Source organism: Gymnoscopelus braueri, assembly GCF_963280865.1.
Source record: "Gymnoscopelus braueri genome assembly, chromosome: 12".
NCBI lineage: Eukaryota > Metazoa > Chordata > Actinopteri > Myctophiformes > Myctophidae > Gymnoscopelus > Gymnoscopelus braueri.
Genome location: NC_137614.1, coordinates 18,121,079 through 18,144,030, shown reverse-complemented (window position 1 = coordinate 18,144,030; position 22,952 = coordinate 18,121,079). Strand labels below are relative to the sequence as shown.

At 39.1% G+C, this 22,952-nt stretch overlaps 1 protein-coding gene across 3 annotated transcripts in view; it reads right to left on the bottom strand.

Moving 5' to 3' along the window:
• The window catches only part of LOC308096344 (forkhead box protein J3-like), a 70,345-nt gene extending 60,382 nt beyond the window's left edge, over window positions 1-9,963 (bottom strand). Inside the window, exons 1-2 of one of the 3 annotated variants that reach the window (XM_080443758.1) lie at window positions 9,670-9,963; window positions 4,996-5,044 (exon numbers count right to left, since the gene is read on the bottom strand). The gene's annotated coding sequence lies outside the window, so the exon portion shown is untranslated. Of the gene's footprint in view, window positions 1-4,995; window positions 5,045-9,665 lie in introns of all 3 variants that reach the window. The other 2 variants (XM_080443760.1, XM_080443759.1) reach the window with 2 other exon arrangements.
• Window positions 9,964-22,952: the final 12,989 nt, after the last annotated feature.

The window sequence follows — 22,952 nt, the reverse complement described above, 5'->3', positions numbered from 1 at the left end:
TTTTACAAAACAAATTCAAACACAATTTAAATGTTTGGGCACACAGTCATTCATATAGATACACCATTAAAATAAGATTACTCTTAACACATCCACTGCCAAGGGCTAATCTCATAATGTACTCACCAGTGCCAAGGTGTTTTTGTTGTTTTTTTGTTTTTTTCATGTCGCCATAGATCTTGTTAAAATCCTTAAGATTGAGCGCTACACAGTCTGTTTACATCCGCGCGATCTCCCTGTATCTCCCAGTGAAAACCACGTGTCAAACGGGGCATCCATGTTTGAGTTAGAGCGGATTACGTTAAACAGTGAAATGCGAGGAGAAAAAACTACAGGAAGAGAATTGAGTTTCAGTTTCGTCTGTAGAACGAGGGCGGGCGTGATCGTGAAAACCGGATCCCAAATAATTCTATTTCCTGTCATCAAACCGGAAACGGAAGTGGATCAAAAAAAATCCGAAAGTGCACCCGGACCGCGCATGCGCGAAAAGACCGCAGCCCGTAGGGCTACGGTCTCGGCACTTAACAGTTGGATTTAACGGCCCGTAGGACTACGGTCTTGGCAGTTAATGTGTTAAAAAAAGAAACATACCACACTGGCATCACACAGGCACCTCTAAGCCGGCTTGATGTTACTTATTGGAAGCAACTGTGTGGATTGTGAGCTTGCAATGTTCCTCTTTAGTTTCTATAGGGCACGACTGCACTGTGACACTGCCCATAAGAGCTTCTTAATGAAATCATTATCAGTTTATGTGTACCACCTCCTCTATTGCACTTGAAAAGTACAATAATGTGTTTTTAATCACGTAATTGTAGGACCAACATTTTTTCTTTCGTTTTTTTTCTTTTACAAAATCTGGTTATCATTTGGGAGGTCAAATTAAATAACGGACATAACAGGTCGCCTGTTATTTTGGAAAGGAGGCAATTTCAAGTGTGTTTTGATCTATTCAAGAAGACAACAAACAATGGGCTCAAGTGGTCCAATTTACCACGATGAAAGAAAGTGTATCCTTTACCTTTACATATATATAAATACATAACCAGCGACACTTGTAGACTAATAACCTTGAGGGAATAATTTCAACATGATGCTAAAAAAGGTCATTGACAGTTAATCTCCTTGTAGCAGGGCTTTTTTGTAATGCAGTGCATGAGTGCCCATGTAACAATAGTCAACACAATCACAGCAAATACAATGGAATGCCCTACCAATGGAATGCCCCACCAAAAGGAGTAAAGGAGTGTAAAACCCTACTCACTATCAAAACTGCCCTAAAGAGACACCTTCAGGAGGCTGCAATTCCAAACTGGCCTCTGTCAAAGTCTTACCGCCTACCAGTGACATCATCGATGGGGAATCCAAGCTAATAGAATAAAATAAAAATCTTGTTTGAAAAAATGAAGAAAAAAAAAACTGCCTAACGATGATGTCACTGGCACAGACCTTGTAAATTTTTTTTTTTACCATTTTTACATGAGCATATGAAGATTTACCCATGAAAGTGGTAATTACACTCTGCACATCTCCAAAGCATTAAAGGACCACTTCACCATTTTCAACCTATCTTCATATGGTCCTCACTAATACTCAAGAGGGCACCATTTCTGTCTACTAGCAGAGGAGGGCTGTGGACAGTTCAGAAACCTGCCTACCAATGACATCAGTAGGCGGGTTTGGTTATCTCAAACACCATTTAAAACTTCCTCTTTTTTTTTTTTATGTAAATTGCTTCTATTTCAGCATGCTGACTTTCCAGGAGGCAAAAGGCTGTCATTGGTAGGTAGGTTTCTGTTTCTGAACTGTCCACAGCCCACCAATGAGACAAAGAGTAAAATAAATAGTACCATCTTACAATAATGAGCATTAGAGAGGACCAATTATATGAAGATAAGGCATAAAATTGGCAAAGTGCTCCTTTAAAATAGTTTTTACGACAAAAATCGGGCCTTCAGAGACATGCACTCAATCTAAGTTTGACACAGGGCACGCAAATCGGACGGGGCGCGATATGCATTGGTCAATGAGGAGTGAGGACGTATGCGATGATGTTTAGTGATACAAAACGAGCACTCCCACCTAACGCGACAGTCTCGTGGGTGCTGTCAATGAGGAAGTGAATGGATTGTTTGTTTTCATTGTGCCGTTATGTTTCTGTTCGGATGTTCTCTGTGGATACTGGATAGTCACTGGATTACCCACATTTTACATATTCTGGCGGATCAAACATATACATATTCATAGGATAAGGAATACTAAATTAGGTCAAAGATAGAGCAAAGGAAAAGGTAGTGTTAAGCTCCTTTAGGGACGTTTTGAGGGGGAGAAAAATACTTAGACATGTACATTTATTGAACAGGGATGTTATTTTTAGAAGGATTTAAACCACACCAGGCAGGGACATGTGGACAGGGACTTTAAAATCCATTAAAAGGGGAAATTGTGAAATGTCAAGGCAAAGAATTAATGAGGATGAAACTTTTGTGATTTTAAACTTAAGTTATTAGTGTCTATTAGTTGGCACATCCAGAAGAGATGACAAGCATTAGCCAAAATGAAGAGCAAAAAAAAATGAAAAGCAAGGATTTGGGCATTTTATGAACTATATAAATCATTCTCCTCCATAGAGTGTGAATACGTTACTTTCCTCCCTGGCATTGAGGACGCAGCTTCTTTCACAACTTGGGCACATTGTCCCTTTTTTTTTTTTTTTAAACTTTGTTTATTGGGTTTTTTACAAGCAGGGTTCAGCATTAAATGCAGACACCTGGGCACATTGTCCCTTTAAAGGAGTTGGGAGGGGGGTAGCGGGGTTGTGTGTGATTGAATGTATTCACCCATTAGACTTTGTAGCTGTGATGCACTCACCCAGCTGAATGCATCGCTAACAGCTAACAGCCCCCCGCTGCTAGCAGGCTTTTAGGCTGAGAGAGGCTTTACAGTTCTGCATTTTAATAGAGAACTTTGAATGGAGAGGAGGAGTGGGTGGAAATGGGTGGTGGTGGTTGAGAGGTTGGGAGTTTGTGGAGAAGGAGCGGGGAGAACCAAAAGAAAGCGACATCAAAATATTTTCAGAGGAAAATGACAAAATGCAAAGAACTAAGCATTTTTCTGATCTAATTCACGCCAATAAGCAGTCCTAGATCTGTATTTAACACAGTCGACCGTCTCTTAATTCCGTGGTCAATTTTAATGTGTGTAAGTCTTCAAGTGAAGAATGTCGTTTTTATCTTGTTTTTTACTGACAAAATTAAAGGCATCATATCTGTGATCTCTGTGCTGATATCATTCACTGATTTACCATCCTTGCCCTTACGGTATGACTTTAAGACAGATTATTCTACTGTGTTTCCCCTATGTTTATGCCTGGGGGGGGTTGGGCTGAATTTGGATGGGCCACTGGATGTGTGTGGGTGTGTGTCTGTGTGTACATGTATTTGCAGATCACATCTGGTCACTTCTTGAGCACACTTTTTTCCTGAATTTTATTTTACAACATTATACCACTATACTGCAATAATTACATTTTATTTAAATGTTCATCTTTTATAATATTTCTATGTTAGAAAATACAGAAAGGACAACTGAAAATCCTCAAATGAATGGCACTTGCTATTACATTTTTTATATTTGGTTGCTGAAATGTTTAAGAGTTTATGTTGCACAAATATAATGAATGATAAGCCTGATGACAGATTAAACTGAAACACTTTGTCAACTATACAACCATTTAATAGTCGTGGACGATATCGTTTGAATCACTTTCAGCACAATATTATTACTACAGAAGCATTGACATCCATCAGACATCTGGGATGCAATCTGTCACTCACCCTCTGTAAGTTTTGTTATTAATGTAGATGATGAGGAGACTATTATGAAGCTAAAGCTAGCTGGTAGACTAACTGTCATTACTTCAGGTAGGGTACAACTGTCTCACCTCCTTATAATTAATAATCAGCATCAGATTTATCCATATATACTATTGCATGCGTCTTTCAGCACTCAGAGATTTCTCTCTCTTCCCCCTCTCTGTGTGGGCTCTGACACAGCTGGACTGCGCAGAGTTCTGTTTCTGTTCTGTTTACAGAACGTATCGTACAGCAGTGTGGATGCTCAGATAATTATCGTTATAGCTATAGTTATTGTGCTCAGTGTGAATGGCGCTTAAGAGAACTTAACCACTTGAACCGTAGCATCCCTGTTCTGGGCATGACATAATAGTTGTACTTTCAGATTCACAAAACATTGCAAGGTGTGCAAAACAGTAATAATATTACAGTTATTAATCCAAGTAATGCTGTGTAAATGTGTTACAATGTATGCAATTGTTTGGGGGGGACCAACATAGACTATATTATAGTAGAGAGATGTACTCTATAGAAACAAAAACACAAAAGGTTGCACTGTATCATCAACACTATTTTCCCCCACAGCTTCCTTGGGTCCTCCTGACAGCTGTGACCCATGACTTGAACAGCCCTGGCTAGGCAACCCAGCCTGGTGGAGATATGTGCTCTGCGGAGCACCCCTTTCTAGTAAATAGAGTTATTATTATTGTTATTAAAATACCCACCCAGAGTGTGTGAACAGAGTGTCTGAGGTTTGTAATGAGATGGGGGGGGGGGTTCTGGGAGGGAAGGACTGACTGCCTTGTCGAAGGCTAATGTGTCAAAAGAAAGTCTGTAGGCGTGCTGAGCACCATCATGTCTAAAAGTGTAGGCCATTCAAAGGGAGAAAAAGGGTCCGAAAAGCCAAATCCGACGTCTTAATTACTTTCTGCTTCAGTGCCAGAAAACTTGCCAGTGAAAAGGTTCAATTATAAGATATTGAGGCAAATCAGCTGCCCTTATGACAGCTGCTTGGTCGCCTGTCAATGGTGTTGGGTTAAGTAATTATCATTTGATGCTGTCTGCTTATTCTTGGAGGAGAACTGAAGCAGCGCAGATGATAGTTAACGAATCATTCAAGTGAGTTTTATTATTTTTTTACCTTGATTCTTGAATATTGGGTTAGTGGTCCTTCTTCATGGTCAGGTAAACTAAAAGAATGAGAAAAATAGGAAACAGATATTTTTAAATCATATGTCCTTGACTGCTCAGAATTTACATGCAGTAAGTTGCTTCTGAGCAGGAGTGGTAACTTCCATGTCAACCAAGTCAATTAAGGACGGAATAAAAAGATATACTCACACACCCATTCCCTGAATGTTCATATTCATTTTAAGAGAAAGAGGTTGTTTTATTCATTTAAGTGTACAACCTTCACTGGTATCTCAATTGAAATAGAATCTATTGATTCCAACAGTTTTTCTCAGGACTAAAAGCAAAGCTGATTGAAGGAAACCTTGAAAAAGAATCAGTAGGCTCCACTGCATCCCTAAAGGGCCAGAATAAATATCTAACTCAGTAAAGCCCTCACAGAACACAACACCTGAAAACATCTGCCAAGGTAGAGCGAGTTAGCGACCCAGTAGACTTACCACCGCCGACTAGGAAAAAGCTATCACAATTCGAGATTCTGACAACAGCAAAGTTAAAAAGGCATATTTTGTCATAAATAAAACATAGGAGTGCAGCATTTCAGCATGCTCCCCCAACGAAATGTCCCAGGAGAGAGTTGGGATGCTGTTTGTGAACTCATGCTTAGCACAGTACAGGGGGGCTATAGCACTGCGTCACCACGACTCAAACTACATTCCCACATTCAGCCCTATTCAGTAAGGACTACTCCTCTTTAAAAATTCATTAATTTACAACAAAAATAGATTAAAGCGCCCAACTGCACCAACCTAAAAGTTTGGCTTGTGAATAGCATTAATAATAGAAATAAGTCCCCCAATCCTAGACGCACTGGCTTGGAGGCACGGATTAGGTTTTGTTGCGCTTTATAATGGGGAGTCATTTACATTTTTTAGAAGTATTACAGCTTTTTGATGGTTGTTTATAATTACATTGTTTTACATGCAAATTGGCTTACAATTGTTACTCATTAAAACATAACCAGTGGAGGGCAACTACACTCTCTGTTCATGTAAGACATGGTTTACACTAGATTCACAATAGCAAGCTTTGCACTCAAGGTTCAAGGTTGTACTTTATTGTTACATCTTGTGTACAGGTACATAAGACTAAAACTTATTTTGGTTTGGCTCTGCAAGCATGTGCAAGTGTATGAAAGTGTTTCCAAAAGATAGGCAATTAAGGACTGATCATCACCCAATCTAATCTCTTGCATCTTTCTCTTTCAAATCAGAGAAATGCTTTTATGGATGTATCAAAGCTGATGCGTGACAAGATGAAAGGAGTTTCTAATATTACTGAATTTGAATTCAGATTATTTGTAGTTTTTGATTGGCCATAGAATCACCACAGCTCCTGGGAGCACTCTCAGAGGAAAGATTAGATACATTTGAAAAAAGGAGAGAGAAAGAGAAAAAGAGAAGAGGGAGGGGCGGGAGGAAGGGGAGAGGGGGAGAGAGAGAGAGAGAGAGAGAGAGAGAGAGAGAGAGAGAGAGAGAGATAGAGAGAGAGAGAGAGAGAGAGAGGGAGAGAGAGAGGCTGCTGTTTTGCACGCATATCAATTTATTGCATCTTCAAATGAATATCCTTCCCTATCTGGTGCTGGAGGAAGTTCCTCAGGGGTATAGCAGCTATAACCTATACAGTACATAGTGGAACAGCCTCATCAGATATCTTCAGTTGATGTTATGTTGTTAGTTACTGTGTCAAGCAGAATGGGGAGAATTCACCGTTGCTGGTATGCCTGGTAATGATCACTTTAACTTGGAGGTAATCTATTTAATCAAGCTTTCAGGGACAATGCAACATTCACACCCAGGTGTTTCATACTAGTTAGAGAAAATACATTTATATTTGATTTGAAGGAAGTCAACAATTTAACCCCCAATGACTGTAGTGTGTGTTCCATGGGAAAAAGGCTACAGTAGCACTGAGAGTGGCTAGTATCAGTAAATGAATGGATGAATGACTCAAAATACTCATCAAATTCAGCCTTTGTAACTTTATTTTAATTCATCTTTACATAGTTATTAAAATAAAGTTGGTGTTATGTTCTATAAAATAAACTTAGCATAGATGCAATGATGTATATGTACCATAATCATCCCTCCATTCATACACCTCTTGAAAGTTGAAATGCATATACACTGTAGGATGGTGTAACAGTGCACTTTATTAGTTGCTTATGCAGGAGATGCCTGCGTGTCTTGGGGAGCAACCCTTTTTTAATATATATTTATCATGATGTGTGACAAGTCCACGGTGTGACATCCATTGTGCTTTAATTAGTTGGCAAATAGTTCTTGGCAAACAATGAGATGCAAGTACGTGGTTGAACGCTGTAATACTAAAGTAATCAAAATGATTCCGTACAAAAAGGAAAACAATAGATTGTAAAATAATAAATAATGTGTGCAGCCAGACATCATGAAATTAGGAAAACCATGATTGATTCATACATTGACATATGGTATTCTTGTTTATCAAAGAAACCCATTGAAATTCAAACACTATACCCACAAATAGCTAATTCCACTCTTAAAAAGTTAGTACTATACTCATTTCTTAGTACTACTTTTGCTGACATTGACGATAATTACAACGACCTTTCCAATGATAAAACAGAAATCAGAACACATTACGAGGTTTTCTCCTCTGCACGTTTATGTGATTCTGCATAACATATTTTAATGAGGCATTTAGGGGTCTATGAGTGATCTATTGAGAGCATCTACAATGGCAATCACCAGTGAGTGTGGCAGCTGTTCTGCAATTAAAAAGCCAAATTAGCCTCAATCAACACCATTTAAGAGCGCACGTAAATCTCAGTGCAAATAATGATGAGAGAAATCTGTTCAGACAGCTCTCATCTTGATAAGAATTAGAGGCGCATCCAAATCAGAAGCAGGGTCCTCTCTCCCACATTTTCTCTCACTCTCTTTCTTTACTTCTCCTACCTCACTCTCCTTTTCTGCATTCTTCTTCCCATTGTTCTGTTTCAATGGAAATGTAATTGTTCTGTATTGGCCGATGACGCAGTACTATGAGGACACATTGTTATAGTCCTTTTAATCATCCCTGTACACACACCTATATCATATCATAGTACAGTATATCATATAGAGGTATATCATATAGAGGCTGTAGTACAGTAGGTGTAATATAGAGCAGTAGGCCTTTAAGTTTTCTTCAGTGTGTGATATAAGTCTTACGGCTGTTGGTCCTTAAGCAGAGTAAGCAAGCCAGCCTTGCTGAGCCATGTGGCCCATAGACCAGGAGCCAATCTCCTGTTTCTATAGAGTGAGGCGGCTTGATGTCCAAGTACACTTCCCAGCCATGATGTACAAGTACAACACCCCCTGGACATGACACTAGTATGTCACAGGGACTTACCCCCAATCCAACCCTTGATGCTGAGTGCCAAGCAGGGAGGCATTGGGTCCCAATTTTATAGTCTTTGGCTTGGCATGACCCGGCCGGGGAATCGAACCTCGACTTCCCAATCTCTCACAGCGAACGCTCTAATTCCAAGGCCACTGAGCTGACCCTAGGCAGAAGGAGACCATATTTGGGTACTCAATGCAACTCATAACCCAATGTGACTATATCCCATTCCCAACTTATTCCCAGCATATTTGGGTGCTAATTGTTCAGTGATTGCCCCATTGCCAACCTCAAATTTCAATGACAAACAACTTAAAATGAAAATAGACATTTAGGAAAAAGGTATATTCAAGGGCAAATGTGTCAGGTTACAGTTTACCCAAAGCTTTGCCTCTGCTAAACTCTTTTGAAAGTAGGGTAATGTTATATTTAAAATTGAACACAATCCTTTCAAGAGTGACTATTCATTCCACAAAACAACACACAACTCAGATTAAACTTGATGTCATGAGTAAATCACATAGGTAGGCTGCTAATACTGTAGTGTACATCATACCTATGTATGCAGTAATTGATGTTGTAAATTATGTAAATCTCCCATAGCACATCAATTCAAGAGATAATTCCTTTCCCCGAATGTCATTGAAATCTACTTTAAATGAGCAAGAAGGATATCCAGCTGTTCTTATGATTTTAGAAAACTTTGTTACTGAGTCATCATTCCACATATTGTAGGCTACAGTAGCCTCATCTCCACCTGATAGAATAGAATACAATGACATTGCTAACAACGAGGACACAAGGCAGTTGATGATGGACACATTCCCTCTTTGGCCATTTTTTTATGTTTTGTTTTGTTTAATACGACATCGACCGTTTATAATCACATTTAAAAAGTGCTTTTTAGCGGGTGTGCTATTCGTACACGCATATTTCGTGAGTTCAATTTTCGCATCTCCATACGTATCATTTTATCAAACAGCCTATCGCTAGATAGCCCCCCTGACTGAATGTGACCCACACGACTATGAATACAAAGTCATGGAAGTTGACATATGTCATAGATATATTGGAAATACAACACTACACACGCTGACTATAATGCATATACTATGACAGGCAGGGAATTTGACATGGCCTGTCATTAACTCAACTCAACCCCAAGCTTTTAACCTAATGTTCTCTCTCCCTGAGAGACGTGTTTTTTCAATCTGGAGCTCTGACCACTGTCATTCAGCAATAAGAGACTATACTTACTTACCCCGGGAAGGTGTTTATGTGCCGGCTCAATTTTTTTCTTTTTTTCTTTTTTTTCTCCTCCTTCTTCTCACAGAAACAGCGGTTCCAGAAGCCTATATAAATGTCCCTCGAAGACAAAGCTTAACTGGGGAGGTTGAGCCGCTGTCACTCGGTCGCATGCACCGTGCTCTACAGGCGTGAGATTGACCGGTGCCCAGTGGTCATTTGACTGTCATGATGAGCAGACTTGACCCGCTATTCGCTCTCTGCGCTCGGCTCGACAACAAGGATAGGATCCCCGGTCTGATCGCTACCCCGTCCGTCCGCCTGCTAAACCCAAACCACCGGAACTACTTCCAATGCCAGCCGGAGCACGTTGAAGACAAATCCATGCACCACAAAGAGAGAGAGAGAGAGAGAGAGAGAGAGAGGGGGGGGGGGGGGGGGGAGAGAGAGAATGAAATCAAATCCACTTAACTATAGTTCCCAATTTCAATATTTAATTGGATTTTCCTGAGACATCTTAAATCGTCCTTATACATGTTGTATAATAGTAATAATAATAATAATAATAATGATGATAATAATAATAATAATAATAATAATAATAATAATAATAATAATAATAATGATAATACATCATATTTTTATGGTGGGAATTTAATTATTAATTATTATTATTAATTATGTGTGGTGAAAAATACATTTCCACCACACAATGATAAATCATTATTACAATTTTGTATTCAATAGAGATATCTGACAGCACCATCACTTTTCCCATGGGGGGCAAATAGTAGGCTATAAGAACTGCAATGGTAAAATGCTCAGGCACTTAAAATCTGGAACACTTGCCTGCCACAAAACGAAGGGGGGGCTAAAATGCTTACACAGCTTATATTTACAGACAGCATAAATCTGCTGTCTGTTACCAGTGCATATAACTGTACCAAAACACCCCTTTCTGAATATCTTGGGACAGATTTTGGTGCATAGAGGCATTCAGAGGCATGTGTCTTGACACTTTGTATGGAGTTTTGTTATACCAGCAAATCAAGTTTTTTTTTTCTTCAGAAACTACCTACTTCTAGTTGAATCATTCTCCCTTACGCAATGTGCTTTTCATTTCTAGACCAACCCTGGTTTAGTTGAAAAGCTTGATATATAAATCAATTGTGATCTATTTATAGAGACATTTGAGCCTCCAACCTCTCATAGACTGATATGCTTTTAAGATACAACCTGAGCACCATGGCACTCTCCAGGTGGCAGCATGGCAACTGTCTACAGCCAATGTTTACATTTTAATCAATAGGACAGAAGACATGTTTTCTTTTTAAATCAATTGATACTATAGCCTTACTTCATATGGTAGACAGGAGCAGATTTGTACTTTACTGAGATTACGGCGATTTGGGGCAATAGAAACAGATATTTTGTCATGACAACAATGCACACTGACATTTGATTGTTTCCGTCAGTAAGATACCACCAACCAACAGTTTGGCCTATTCATCAACAAAATAATCTTTAGGCCTTTAGGCTTCTAAACCTGAACATTTGCTGCTTTATTGCCTGTCTATTTTGTTTGCTTTTATTTTTATTTTGTGCTTTTCAGTTCTAACCTTTTCCACCAGTCCTGGGACATAGGCTAGGCCATGAATATGACTATGAGTTTTGGGAGAGCTAAAAAAAAGTCTCACTTATCATGCTGCAGTTCAGCCAATGTGGAGAGGAAGGAGTGGAGACAGACATGAAACAGTCATGCAAGTTCAAACCTGTATAATGCTACAGATGAAGTTAGTTAACAGTATACATGTATGATAGAAAAGGTATAAACCTACAGTATTGAGAGATTAACTTACGTTTTAAAAGGAGACCAACACGGTTATTTATGGGATCCAGTGATCTGACGGAAGGTCCGTGTGGCATGCTACTGAGTGGCCTGCCATGATTGAGCTGCTAGAATGTTTTGAGAGTGTTACCTGCTGGTTCCTGAAGTACAGTGGTGGAAAAAGTACCCAAATTCTTTACTTAGGTAAAAGTACCAATACTGCAATATAAAAATACTCTGTTACAAGTAAAAGTCCAGAATTCAAAATTTACTTGAATAAAAGTACAAAAGTATTGGCATCAAAATGTACTTACAGTACCAAAAGTAAAAGTACTAAATATTTGAAAATAGCAGATCTACAAGCTCACAACGCGTCGCGATGCGACGCGTTGTGAGCTTGTAGATAGGCTATTTTCAAATAGACTAGGTATAAAATAGGGCTAAAGTGGTTACTGTATGTTTCATTATATCATAGTTTATATCTGAAAAGTAACTAGTAACTAAAATGTTCAAGTAAATGTAGTGGAGTACAAGTACAATATTTGCCTCTGAGATGTAGTGTTTGTATTGGAAATTGGAAATACTCAAGTAAAGTACAAATACCTCAAAATTGAACTTGAGTACAGTACTTAAGTAAATGTACTTAGTTACTTTCCACCACTGCTGAAGCATATGCTATATGTACAGACAGACCCCTTTAATGTAGCTATAAAGTATTCAGGTTAGATTTTTGAGAACTCCTTGTGGTCTGGTTTTCTCATTATATTATTTATTTATAAGTAAGGTATATATTATTTGGAAGTGGTGTGTTTGTGTGTTCTACAGTGGGTGAAACTTGTTTTTTGTTATATTAACCTCTGAGGGTGTCTCAAGATGATGCCTGTTACCCTGGTTTCTTACTCCTATAGAAGGCTTTTGTTCTGTACTGTTTATTTATTTAGGTCATTTGTTATTGTCTTTTTATTGTCTTGTCTCTTTTTGTTGAAACATTTTCTGTGAGATTGCTTATACATTATAAATACTTTTATTGATTGATTGAAGACAGATGATTTTTGCTTGGCAAGTGCTTAAATGCCAGGGAAACTAATCCTGCAGCCAATTCAGCATAATTCCAATATGAAGGCAGGAGAAAGTATGAAAACAATTATTGCCTTATTATTATTATTATTGTTGTTATCATCATCATTTAACCACTAAAATCATTGAGACGTGGGTCTCTTTTACAAGAATGAACTGGCCATTGAGTGGAGGCTGCATTGAGTGGAGGCTGCAAATAAGACAATTCTAATGATGATAGTGTAATTAATTCAACATTGGTGAATATCGTGTGAAAGCTGGCAGAAGTCTGTTTAGATGTAATTAAGTGAGGGAAAATGTAAATTGACTTTTCAGACACTGAAAAAAGTCAATGACAAACATACCAATATTGGCCATAAGCCAGCTGGGTGTTTTGAGTTGCAATTTGCATGTCAACACACTTGAGTTTTATCTCAAGCCACCTGCAAACAACAGTTCTCAGATGTTTGTTTTGCTTGTCTTATTCTTTGTGTTTCTGAAAAGCTCCAAATTGATTAAAGACATGATCAGAGCATATACAAATGTCAGAAATAATGAGCCTACTTTCCATAAATGTTATATCCAGTTGGGGGGGGGGGGGGGCATTATTATTTGAAGTTCATCCAATATGTCTAAAATGTAAAGACTCCAGTCTGTAAAACATATGTTTATGTTTTCCATACTAATGATGGTGGTTCCACCAAACTGGCACACAAATCACTGAGTAGGCCTATGTAACCTTTAGTTTCATGTTTGGGGAGAATAGAATCCTGTTTGGGACTGTGAGATTTGTCAGCACATAAATGCACCTCCACTTAAAGGTGCATTAGCTATGATGTTTTTTGTTCAAATAAGTGTTAAATAACTATATATTCCGTAATCATTGCTATAGAATATAGCGTTTGTGCAGTAACAGGGATCTCCCTGTCTCCCCAGCTCTTTAGTAAACAGAAAATACATTTTCAGGTCAGGATACCAATTTCAGCCAATCAGTAGAGAGAACTCAAACAGGATAGAGGATAAACACGTGAAAATCGAAGTGATGATACAAACACATTTGTAACTGGAACACAAAATTAAGCTGATAAATGTGTAACTCTTTCCTGATTGGCTGAATATGGCAACCCATCTGAAAATGTATTTTATGTTTACTAAAGACTAAAGAGCAGGAGAGATGGCGAAACCGCTGTTACTGAACAAACACTCTATAGCAAGAATTACTATAATAAGAATATAGAGCTTTAACATTGTACCAAAAAAATACATGTTTTAACCAAAAGATATGACTTTGACCTCCGGTGCCATATGAGATTCCAACGTATTAATGCGCCTAGGACAGATTGATCTGCAAGTTTTGCAACTCTATACTGCACCCATCTGGATGTTTGTAGTCCTTACAATGGAAGGATAGGCTGCTACTAGGCTACTACTGGAGTTCTTTCAACGTTCTTTGAGATGCATTAATTCATAAATTAATTCACCCATTCGTTATTTCATTAAAGCAGCACTATTCAGTTTGTGTATCAGTGGCTACTTTGGACACAAATATAACATGGCAGCCAACGTCTGTAGGCTACTCTGGCGAGGACGCGCTGTTATTGGCCAGTTTTCGCTTTGACTGGCAGTTCTGCCTCGGCGCCTTGGCAATTGCCAGGATGAAACAACCCCCTATTCATATGCACTTTTCTTTCTTTCTTTCTTTCTTTCTTTCTTTCTTTCTTTCTTTCTTTCTTTCTTTCTTTCTTTCTTTCTTTCTTTCTTTCTTTCTTTCTCTCTCTCTTTCTTTCTTTCTTTCTTTCTTTCTTTCTTTCTTTCTTTCTTTCTTTCATCAGAGCACCAATGGGTGGAGTCAGCTGTGATTCATTGAGATATTGTATATAATGTGTAATATGTATAATTATTTCGTGATGAATGTTGCTCTTAGACAAATCTAAAACTTCATCCAAACTCATCAAACATAATTAGGTAATTTAGGGGGAATATGAGAGAGACTTTTACGAATAGATTGTGTATACATCCACTCTTTTTTATTGTGTTTGGGGCTTTGTTTATTTGTATATTTGAAAAGGATCCCCATTAGCTGATGCCATGGCAATCAAAACATATTACGAATCACTTTATTTTTTAAACTACAACATTAAATTGCATTAATTCACATTACAGTTACATCAATAGCAATATAAAAACAGATTAAATAGCATTAATTCACATCACAGCTACATCAATATCAATATAAAAAAGATTAAAACATAAACACTTGTACGAAATAACTTATACAAATTAATTTAGCCTAAAGTTATTCCTTCAACTATGTCATCTGCATTCCAATAAATACCTCTGCACCTTTTCTTAAAGGCTGATTTATTTTTTATTAGACGAATGTCAAGTGGTAAATTATTCCAATAAATATGGCTCTTTACATTTCTGCTTTTTTCATTGAGTTTTTCTTCTAGCTAGGTACAACGATATAACCATTAACAGCATATCTTGTATTGTGAGTATGTGTATCATCACAATAATCTATCTGGTCAAACAAAAACAAGGGCATCTTTGAGTTAATAACACAACAGAAGAATGTGGCCATGCTTGAGGAAATCCATGAGAGCCAATACTAGTTCTAATAGAACAACCCAGAACAAGTCTAGAAGCCCTGTTTTGTGCAAACTGTAATTTAGCAAGATTTGTTTTAGATGTAGATGACCATACCGTTCAACAATAAGTGACGCAATATTAATGATTTACAAACTTGACCCAGGATGTCAGAATGTACATCAGATGCACTTTCTCGTGACTGCAATACCTCTACCCAAGTATTGATTGATTGATTGATTGATTGATTGATTGATTGATTGATGTACTTTTATTTAGTAAGACATGAGAATAACAGTACATGGAAGTACAAATTCACAATACAAGGTCTACTAAACTGGAAGACTCATTAAGCACTGAGCTTGTTTAAGATGAGAACCCCATGCACACAAATCATGATGACATATGAGACAGACAGATATACACACTACTATACAGAATGCTCAGTCCACAGTTGACTGTCAAGGACAATGCCCAGCAATTTAGCAGTGTCCAGCTGTTGTATGGGCTTACCAGCTATGGATAAGTGAAGTTTAAGTGTAGTTAATAACCGACAGTGTTATCGACTATGACTGAATTCCCCATAATAATAGTCTTAACTAAACTGATATACTCCACGATAAACAAGACTAAATAAGAATAAGGATCATTTGTATACACAGTTAAATTAATTAATTAAAGTAATGTAGATTTCAAATTCACGTTCAAAGTTAATCTAAATTACTACAATTATTTATTCATTTATTCAAAATAACTTGCAATAATCTTTTTAATAACCTCTTGTAGTCTCTCTACTAACCACTAGAGGACTCTCTAGACCTAAGTCTGAATCATGGTGGAGTCATGTGTCTGGCTTTTCTTCCAGCGTCAGCCCCCTCTGGCAGGCAAGCACCAGTGTTGCCATGTCCGCTTATTATAAGCGACTTTGGGCTTGTTTTTCTGTGTAGTTGCTTGAAAATATTGGTAGTTGCAGGTTGCGTTTCTAAAGTGTAGTTGCTTATTCCTTATTGCTTGTTTCCTAATGCTGTTGAAACCAGTGGTTCTCAAACATTTTCATGGCAAGGACCCCCATAAATATATATACAAATATTCCCCCCTCGCCCGGTCGCCCCCCCCCCCCCATACAAGATTTGTGTTGTTAAATGTTTAAAAAGTGTTTTTTTGTTTTCTTTTTTGGTAAATAGCAGATCTACAAGCTCACAACGCGTCGCATCACGACACATTGTGAGCTTGTAGATCGTCTATTTTCAAATATCCGCTACTGATGATTGCGGTTGTGAGCTTGTAGATCGGCTATTTTTAAATAGGTTTGAAGTGCTCATGTGGCCATGTTTTCATAGACCTGGTTGCTTGTTCCTTTCACACGATTTGGCAACACTGGCAAGCACAACAGCATACAGATGGCAAAGTGGCAATATTGTCCACGTAATTGATAGGTTCTTTTCAACAGTGGTGGAAAGTAACTAAGTACATTTACTCAAGTGCTGTACTTAAGTAAAATTTTGAGGTATTTTTTACTTTACTGGAGTATTTCCAGTTTTCAGTACTTCTGTTTTTTTTCCCTCTATGTTCTATTCAAAAAAAGTTAGAGATTTTTTTAATTCTTTGGAACTATGGTTGGTGTCATTGAAGGCTGATAACTGGGGCTAAGCTACTACTTGGGAAGGGCTTTCAATTTGAAATATTATCTAGATATATAGACCTTTTCAAAATACCAAACTAGAGTTTGCCACCTTGAGTGTCCCTGATTAGTGAAAATTCTGGCCTGGGCCCATGGACTACTAGGCAGCATTTTACCTGGTGGACATCACCCCTGCCCGCACACACGCGTTAAAGCCTATTTAAGTTAAAGAGGTGGTGCCATGGTTTTGCACTTTTTCTGTTTTTCATGTGTCTATGAAGTTGATAGAACTTTGTTAAGCGACCGGTGGTGTTTTTATGGTGTTTTATGTCTTCTCTGACTACTTTGAGTTTCTTCCTGGAGGCTGAAACCTTGAGGGTCAAACGTGCCAATAGAAAAACAGCGCTTTAGTGACATAGTAAAAACATGCCCTCCCCCTCATTATCACAAGTAAGACGCGCGAACGCTGGAAGCGAACGCAGCTCTAAAAATATTGTGTGTGTGTGTGTGTGTGTGTGTGTGTGTGTGTGTGTGTGTGTGTGTGTGTGTGTGTGTGTGTGTGTGTGTGTGTGTGTGTGTGTGTGTGTGTGTGTTGTGCATTGTAATCAGAGCATTGTCTAAATTCCTGCACTCTGGCGCACTCGGGTGGCTGCTTACAGGCAGTGCACGCATGTGAGTCACATGGGGGCATGAGCCAATGAGAGCATGAACACAGACACACAGACAGACAGACAGACACACACACAACCCGAGCAGGGTTACATAGTAAGCTCCACTTGGTCGGAGGCGCCCTTCCGCGTTCGCAATAACACAGCAGGTGTGGGCATGAGGAGGAGGAGGGACTAGGACAGGTGGGTGGTGCTAAGGTGGTGGAGGAGGTGCTAAGGTGAGAACCAGGTATACTTAATGAACTGGAGGCGTGTCCACATAAAACATAATTTTAACACTTTCTGTACACTTTTTTGAAAAAAATCTTCCTCCTAGTATAACCATAATACCTGATGATTATGTTTTAGGGGGGGGGAAAATCACTGAAAATCACGGCACCCCGTCTTTAATGTAAATATATATTAAGTTCTAAATAAAAACGGGTTTCACTCCCACTTTATGTTGCATCTCTTTTTCCCCGTAACAATATCTATTCCAAGTTTTATTAGCCTTTGGTCGTGAGGTTGAACTGTAAACAAAATTCGTATTCTCTTCATTACACGTGAGAGTCGGCTATTTACTTTATAAACGTTTAATCGTGTGAGGGACTCGCTTGCGCTGATCTTCAATTTGTAGATCAGCGCAAGGCTACTTTTACTTTTAGTACTTAAGTATATTTTGATGCCAATACTTAAAAAAAAAAGAAGCTTTGTCAGCTTGTAGATCTGTCCCTTTTGAAGAGTGTTGATGTATTCCGTCAGTTTCCGGTTGCCTTTTATGGCCTTAAATGGGACATGGAGCAATGCAAATGATTCTCCACGCGCCTCTGACTGTCAGACAAAAATGAGGAAGACCGACTATTTTATCAATTCAAAATTGCATGACCCTCCCTTGGATTCAAAGTTAAATTAGCTGACCCTCCCTTGGACTAAAATTAGAAAGGCATGACCCTCCCCTATTTTCCTCCAGGGACCCCCTTCTGTAAATTTCGACTGGTCCGTGTTAGGCTGCATTTACGCACCTGCTTGTCATTAATGCTTAAAAATATCTATGAACATTATTGTGTGTGTGAATGAATGATTTATTTTCGTGTCTGGCTGCCTTTCACAGCTCATCCCTTACGGGATTATTCAGACACATTAAACACATTTTCCAGTGTCAACATGCTGACACAAAAAAAACAATGTGAAAAGGGTGCCATTTCTTCTTAGGCCTTGCACGGCAATCGGACACTGCATTCATGATTTGAGGCATTTTGTTCCAAAAATGTGGTTTGCCAATTTAGACCTGCTGGTGGCGCTATAACAGGCCAATGTGAAAAGGGTGGCTGTTATGACCCTGAGGTCATAATGTATGTAATGACTATATGTTTTAATCTTCGTATAGGTTTGTCTATTATATGCCTTCTGTGTGGTTGGTGTGTGTCTGTGAGTGATGGGCTGCAGGTGTGTCTAGCTGATTGTGTGAGTGAGTAATTTTGCTCCAGTTCCAGCAAGACTGCCAGCCACCCTACAGTATAGACATGTTTGTTAGGAGTGATTTTGCATTTTAACAGCCTTGGGTTTCGTAGGGGTGGGTAGTTCTTATGTTCTTCAGGTTCTAATGTTCTACAGGTTCTTCAGGTTCTTATGTTAAGTTAGTTTGTTTATTGTTTTGATGTAATGCCCACCCCGAAGTAACTGGCTTTTAATAAAAACCCATAAAAAGGCTGTGAACTCTTGTTGCTGGTGGTCCTTTGGAGCTGGAAAGAGGGGGGTCTCACTAATGTTGCGCCCTTAAGGTTCCCCTAGGCCGGGGCGTAACATGATTGGGGGCTCGTCCAAACTAATCCCCTCCCCTGTTTTGGTAAGTTCACTATCTCAATATTTCTGGTTGACATCATTTTCTTTGTAGTGACACACATTTTTGATTTGGAACATTTTTAATATGCAAGTGGCATTGAAAATTGGTAAAGTTAAGAGTGCTCATGATAAAGAAGCTGGGGGAGAGGGGTTGCATTTACTCACAACCGAGGAGGGGTCAAAAGCTGAGGTGGAGCACGTCGCCTGCCCTGCTTGTAGTGCTTGGTGCATCCACTCCCAAAAGTCCTCTCAGTACATCAAGTGATGTTTGCTGACGGTCAGGGAAATGGAGGTGGGAGATGGGGGGCCTTGCACTTGGAGTGAGTTGTTACCCTAGTGTGGCTATGCAGTGATGGCAGGTCACACAAAGACACAGCATGATCCCCATAACGGCTTAATTGTGAGCAAACAAATTACATTCTTCAATATTAAGACTACTGTTGTGTGTGAGACTGTCAACCAGAAAAATGTGGAGATGGTGAATTTCTATGCATTTTGTTTTTGGTCTGTAGTTTCAAAAACTTTGTAGTTTTCTGTGGACATAAGTGTTTTTTTTTTGTGAATTTGGTTTTCATGCAAGTACTTAAGCTATTCGAAAGTGAGGTCAGTGGAGATGTTAAGAGAGGGGATACTTGAGTGAGGTCTCGTAGAGACATTAGGAGGGAGGGAGTCTCAGGGGAGACAGAGGGAGGTCTCAGTGGGGACATTAGGAGAGATGGTTTTTGGTGGGGACACAGGAAGGAGCTAAAGAAAGCCTGTTTGTGATTTATTTGTTTCTGTAATATGTGGAATCAAACATTATTATTTTTGTAGGGGATAAATGTTTGATCTTTAAGGGGGGAGGTGTTGACCCTGAGTCATAATGTATGTAATGACTATGTTTTAATCTTCGTATAGGTTTGTCTATTATATGCCCTCTGTGTGGTTGGTGTGTGTCTGTGAGTGATGGGCTGCAGGTGTGTCTAGCTGATTGTGTGAGTGAGTAATTTTGCAGGGAGCTGAATGGTTCCAGCCTTGGCAGAGGGAAGTTTAAAAGGCCTGCTTTCCACAGCTCCTGGGGGCTCTCCTCTCTCCAGTTCCAGCAAGACTGCCAGCCACCCTACAGTATAGACATGTTTGTTAGGAGTGATTTTGCATTTTAACAGCCTTGGGTTTCGTAGGGGTGGGTAGTTATTATGTTATTCAGGTTCTAATGTTCTTCAGGTTCTTACGTTCTACAGGTTCTTCAGGTTCTTATGTTAAAGGGTAAGACCACTTTGGTAGAGGTTTGGGTTGTGTAGTTACCTTGCCATGATGTAACTCCAAAGGTGGGCAAGAAATCAAAAATAATTGCTCCATTGATTAGAAATTGATAACTCAAAAATATGCTCCTCATTGACTTACATTGTACGGTAAAACAGAGAGACAGCTCTCCAAGTCACTCTTTTAGCACATAAATGAACACAAACAAAGCTGATTCAGACAATATAGAGCATCACCAAACCCAGTACTGTTTGTTTTTTTAATAAAAATGTCAACTTCCTGTTGATTTTACTATTTGAAGATCTGGATCCGGATCCGCGGATCCAGTCCAGGTTTTCTACTTATTAAAAATGGTAAAATCAACAGGAAGTTGACATTTTTATATAAAAAAAAAACAGTACTGGGTTTGGTGGTGATCTATATTGTCTGAATCAACTTTGTTTGCGTTCGTTTACATGCTAAAATAGTGACTTTGAGAGCTGTTTTACCATACAATGTAAGTCAATGGAGAGCATATTTTGAATTATCAATTTCTAATCAATGGAGCAATTTTTTCTTTTCTTCTTGCCCACCTTTGGAGTTACATCATGGCAAGGTAACTACACAAACCAAACCTCTACCAAAGTGGTCTTGCCCTTTAAGTTAGTTTGTTTATTGTTTTGATGTAATGCCCACCCTGAAGTAACTGGCTTTTAATAAAAACCCATAAAAAGGCTGCGAACTCTTGTTGCTGGTGGTCCTTCGGAGCTGGAAAGAAGGGGGTCTCACTTGTTATGTTGCGCCCTTAAGGTTCCCCTAGGCCGGGGCGTAACAGTGGCATTTCTTCCTCGGCCTAGTGGGAATGTGCGTGCAAAATTTCACGGAATTTCGCGTTCATGATTTCAGGAATTTTGATAAAAACTGACCTATCCTGCAAACTTTGGAAGCCAATGTTAGCCAAGTAGGATGGAATAGGAAACATCGGACACATCCATCTTGATCACATGACTAAAGAGATACTGTGTACCGATTTGCAAAAAAAACTCAGCCTCCTGGTGGCGCTCTAAAAGGCATATGTAAAAAATGCAGGGCAAAGGTGTTTCCTTGGCCTCTAGGGAGTGTGCGTGCAAAGTTTCACGCAGATCGGTGCAGTTATAGCTAAAAACGTGAATCGGCCTGTTATAGCGCCACCATGAGGCTGATTTGAAAGTTTTCAAGTGTCATTTCTTCTTGGGCCAAGTGGGAATCTACGTGGAAAATGTCACGGAAATGGCATGCTGCGTTCATGATTTGAGGCATTTTGTTCAAAATGAACCAATCCTGCAAACTTTGGAAGCCAATCTTAGGCAATCAGGATGAAATATGGAAAATCGGACAGATCAGTGTTGATTACATAGCTGTGGAGATACTGTGTACCGATTCGCGTGTTTTTTGGACAAAATCTGTAGGAGTAATATAAAAAAATGTGTTTGGCAAAAGTCGGCCTCATGGTGGTGCTATGACAGGTTGATCTGAAAAATGTGGGGCAGAGGTTCTGCCGTGGCATCCAGGGAGTGTGTGCGCGCAGTTTCACAGCAACCGGGCCAACAGTGGCGGAGATTAGCTGGTCACAGACACAAGGACGGACGGACGGCCAGGGGGCAAAACATACTCTCTCGCCATGCCTTTCGGCCTGGCGGAGACAATAAACATAGTTATTATGATTGATGTAGCAGTCAGAATGTTGGCTATAGGCTAAACTACTTTCACAATGCATTCTAGTCAGTCAGTGCACAGTTGCACGCACCACGCATGTCCCCTCGCAGGCGGTACAGTATGCCGCCTCTATGACAAAAAAAAGCCCAAGAACAGCAGATGGTCACTCACTAGGGTGTGTGCAGTGGTGTAAAGTAACTAAGTACATTTACTCAAGTACTGTACTTAAGTGTAATTTACACACAAAAAATAGCAGATCTACAAGCTCACAATGCTAAGCATTGTGAGCATGTAGATCTGCTATTTTCATCTGCTTTTTTCATCTGAAAACTTGTGAAATGGGACATTCTACATAAGGAGTACTTTCTACCTTTAATAGTACATTTTGATACCAATACTTTTACTCAGGTAAATTTTGAATTCTGGTCTTTTACTTGTAACAGAGTATTTCTACATTGCAGTATTGATACCTTTACTTAAGAAAAAAAAATGTACTTTGTCCACCACTATAAGGCCTAAGGGTGTGTGTTTTTTTTTTTGCATTAATCTTCAAAGGACCTCCCAACACATCAGGCTATATAGCATAATAATGCAAATAAATATAGGACAGCAGACAGAATAAATTAAATAAAGCAAACGAATGAAAAGAACAGAACACAGCAGGCTACTGTACTGGTCAGTTTCAGCCTCATTATTCATGTGTCTGTTGGGTAGTGTTATATTTCCTGCCACTTGGGCATGGAGACAGAGGCGTTGGTGTTCGGTATTCACTAGCCCTGTAACATGACTCTCATATCTTG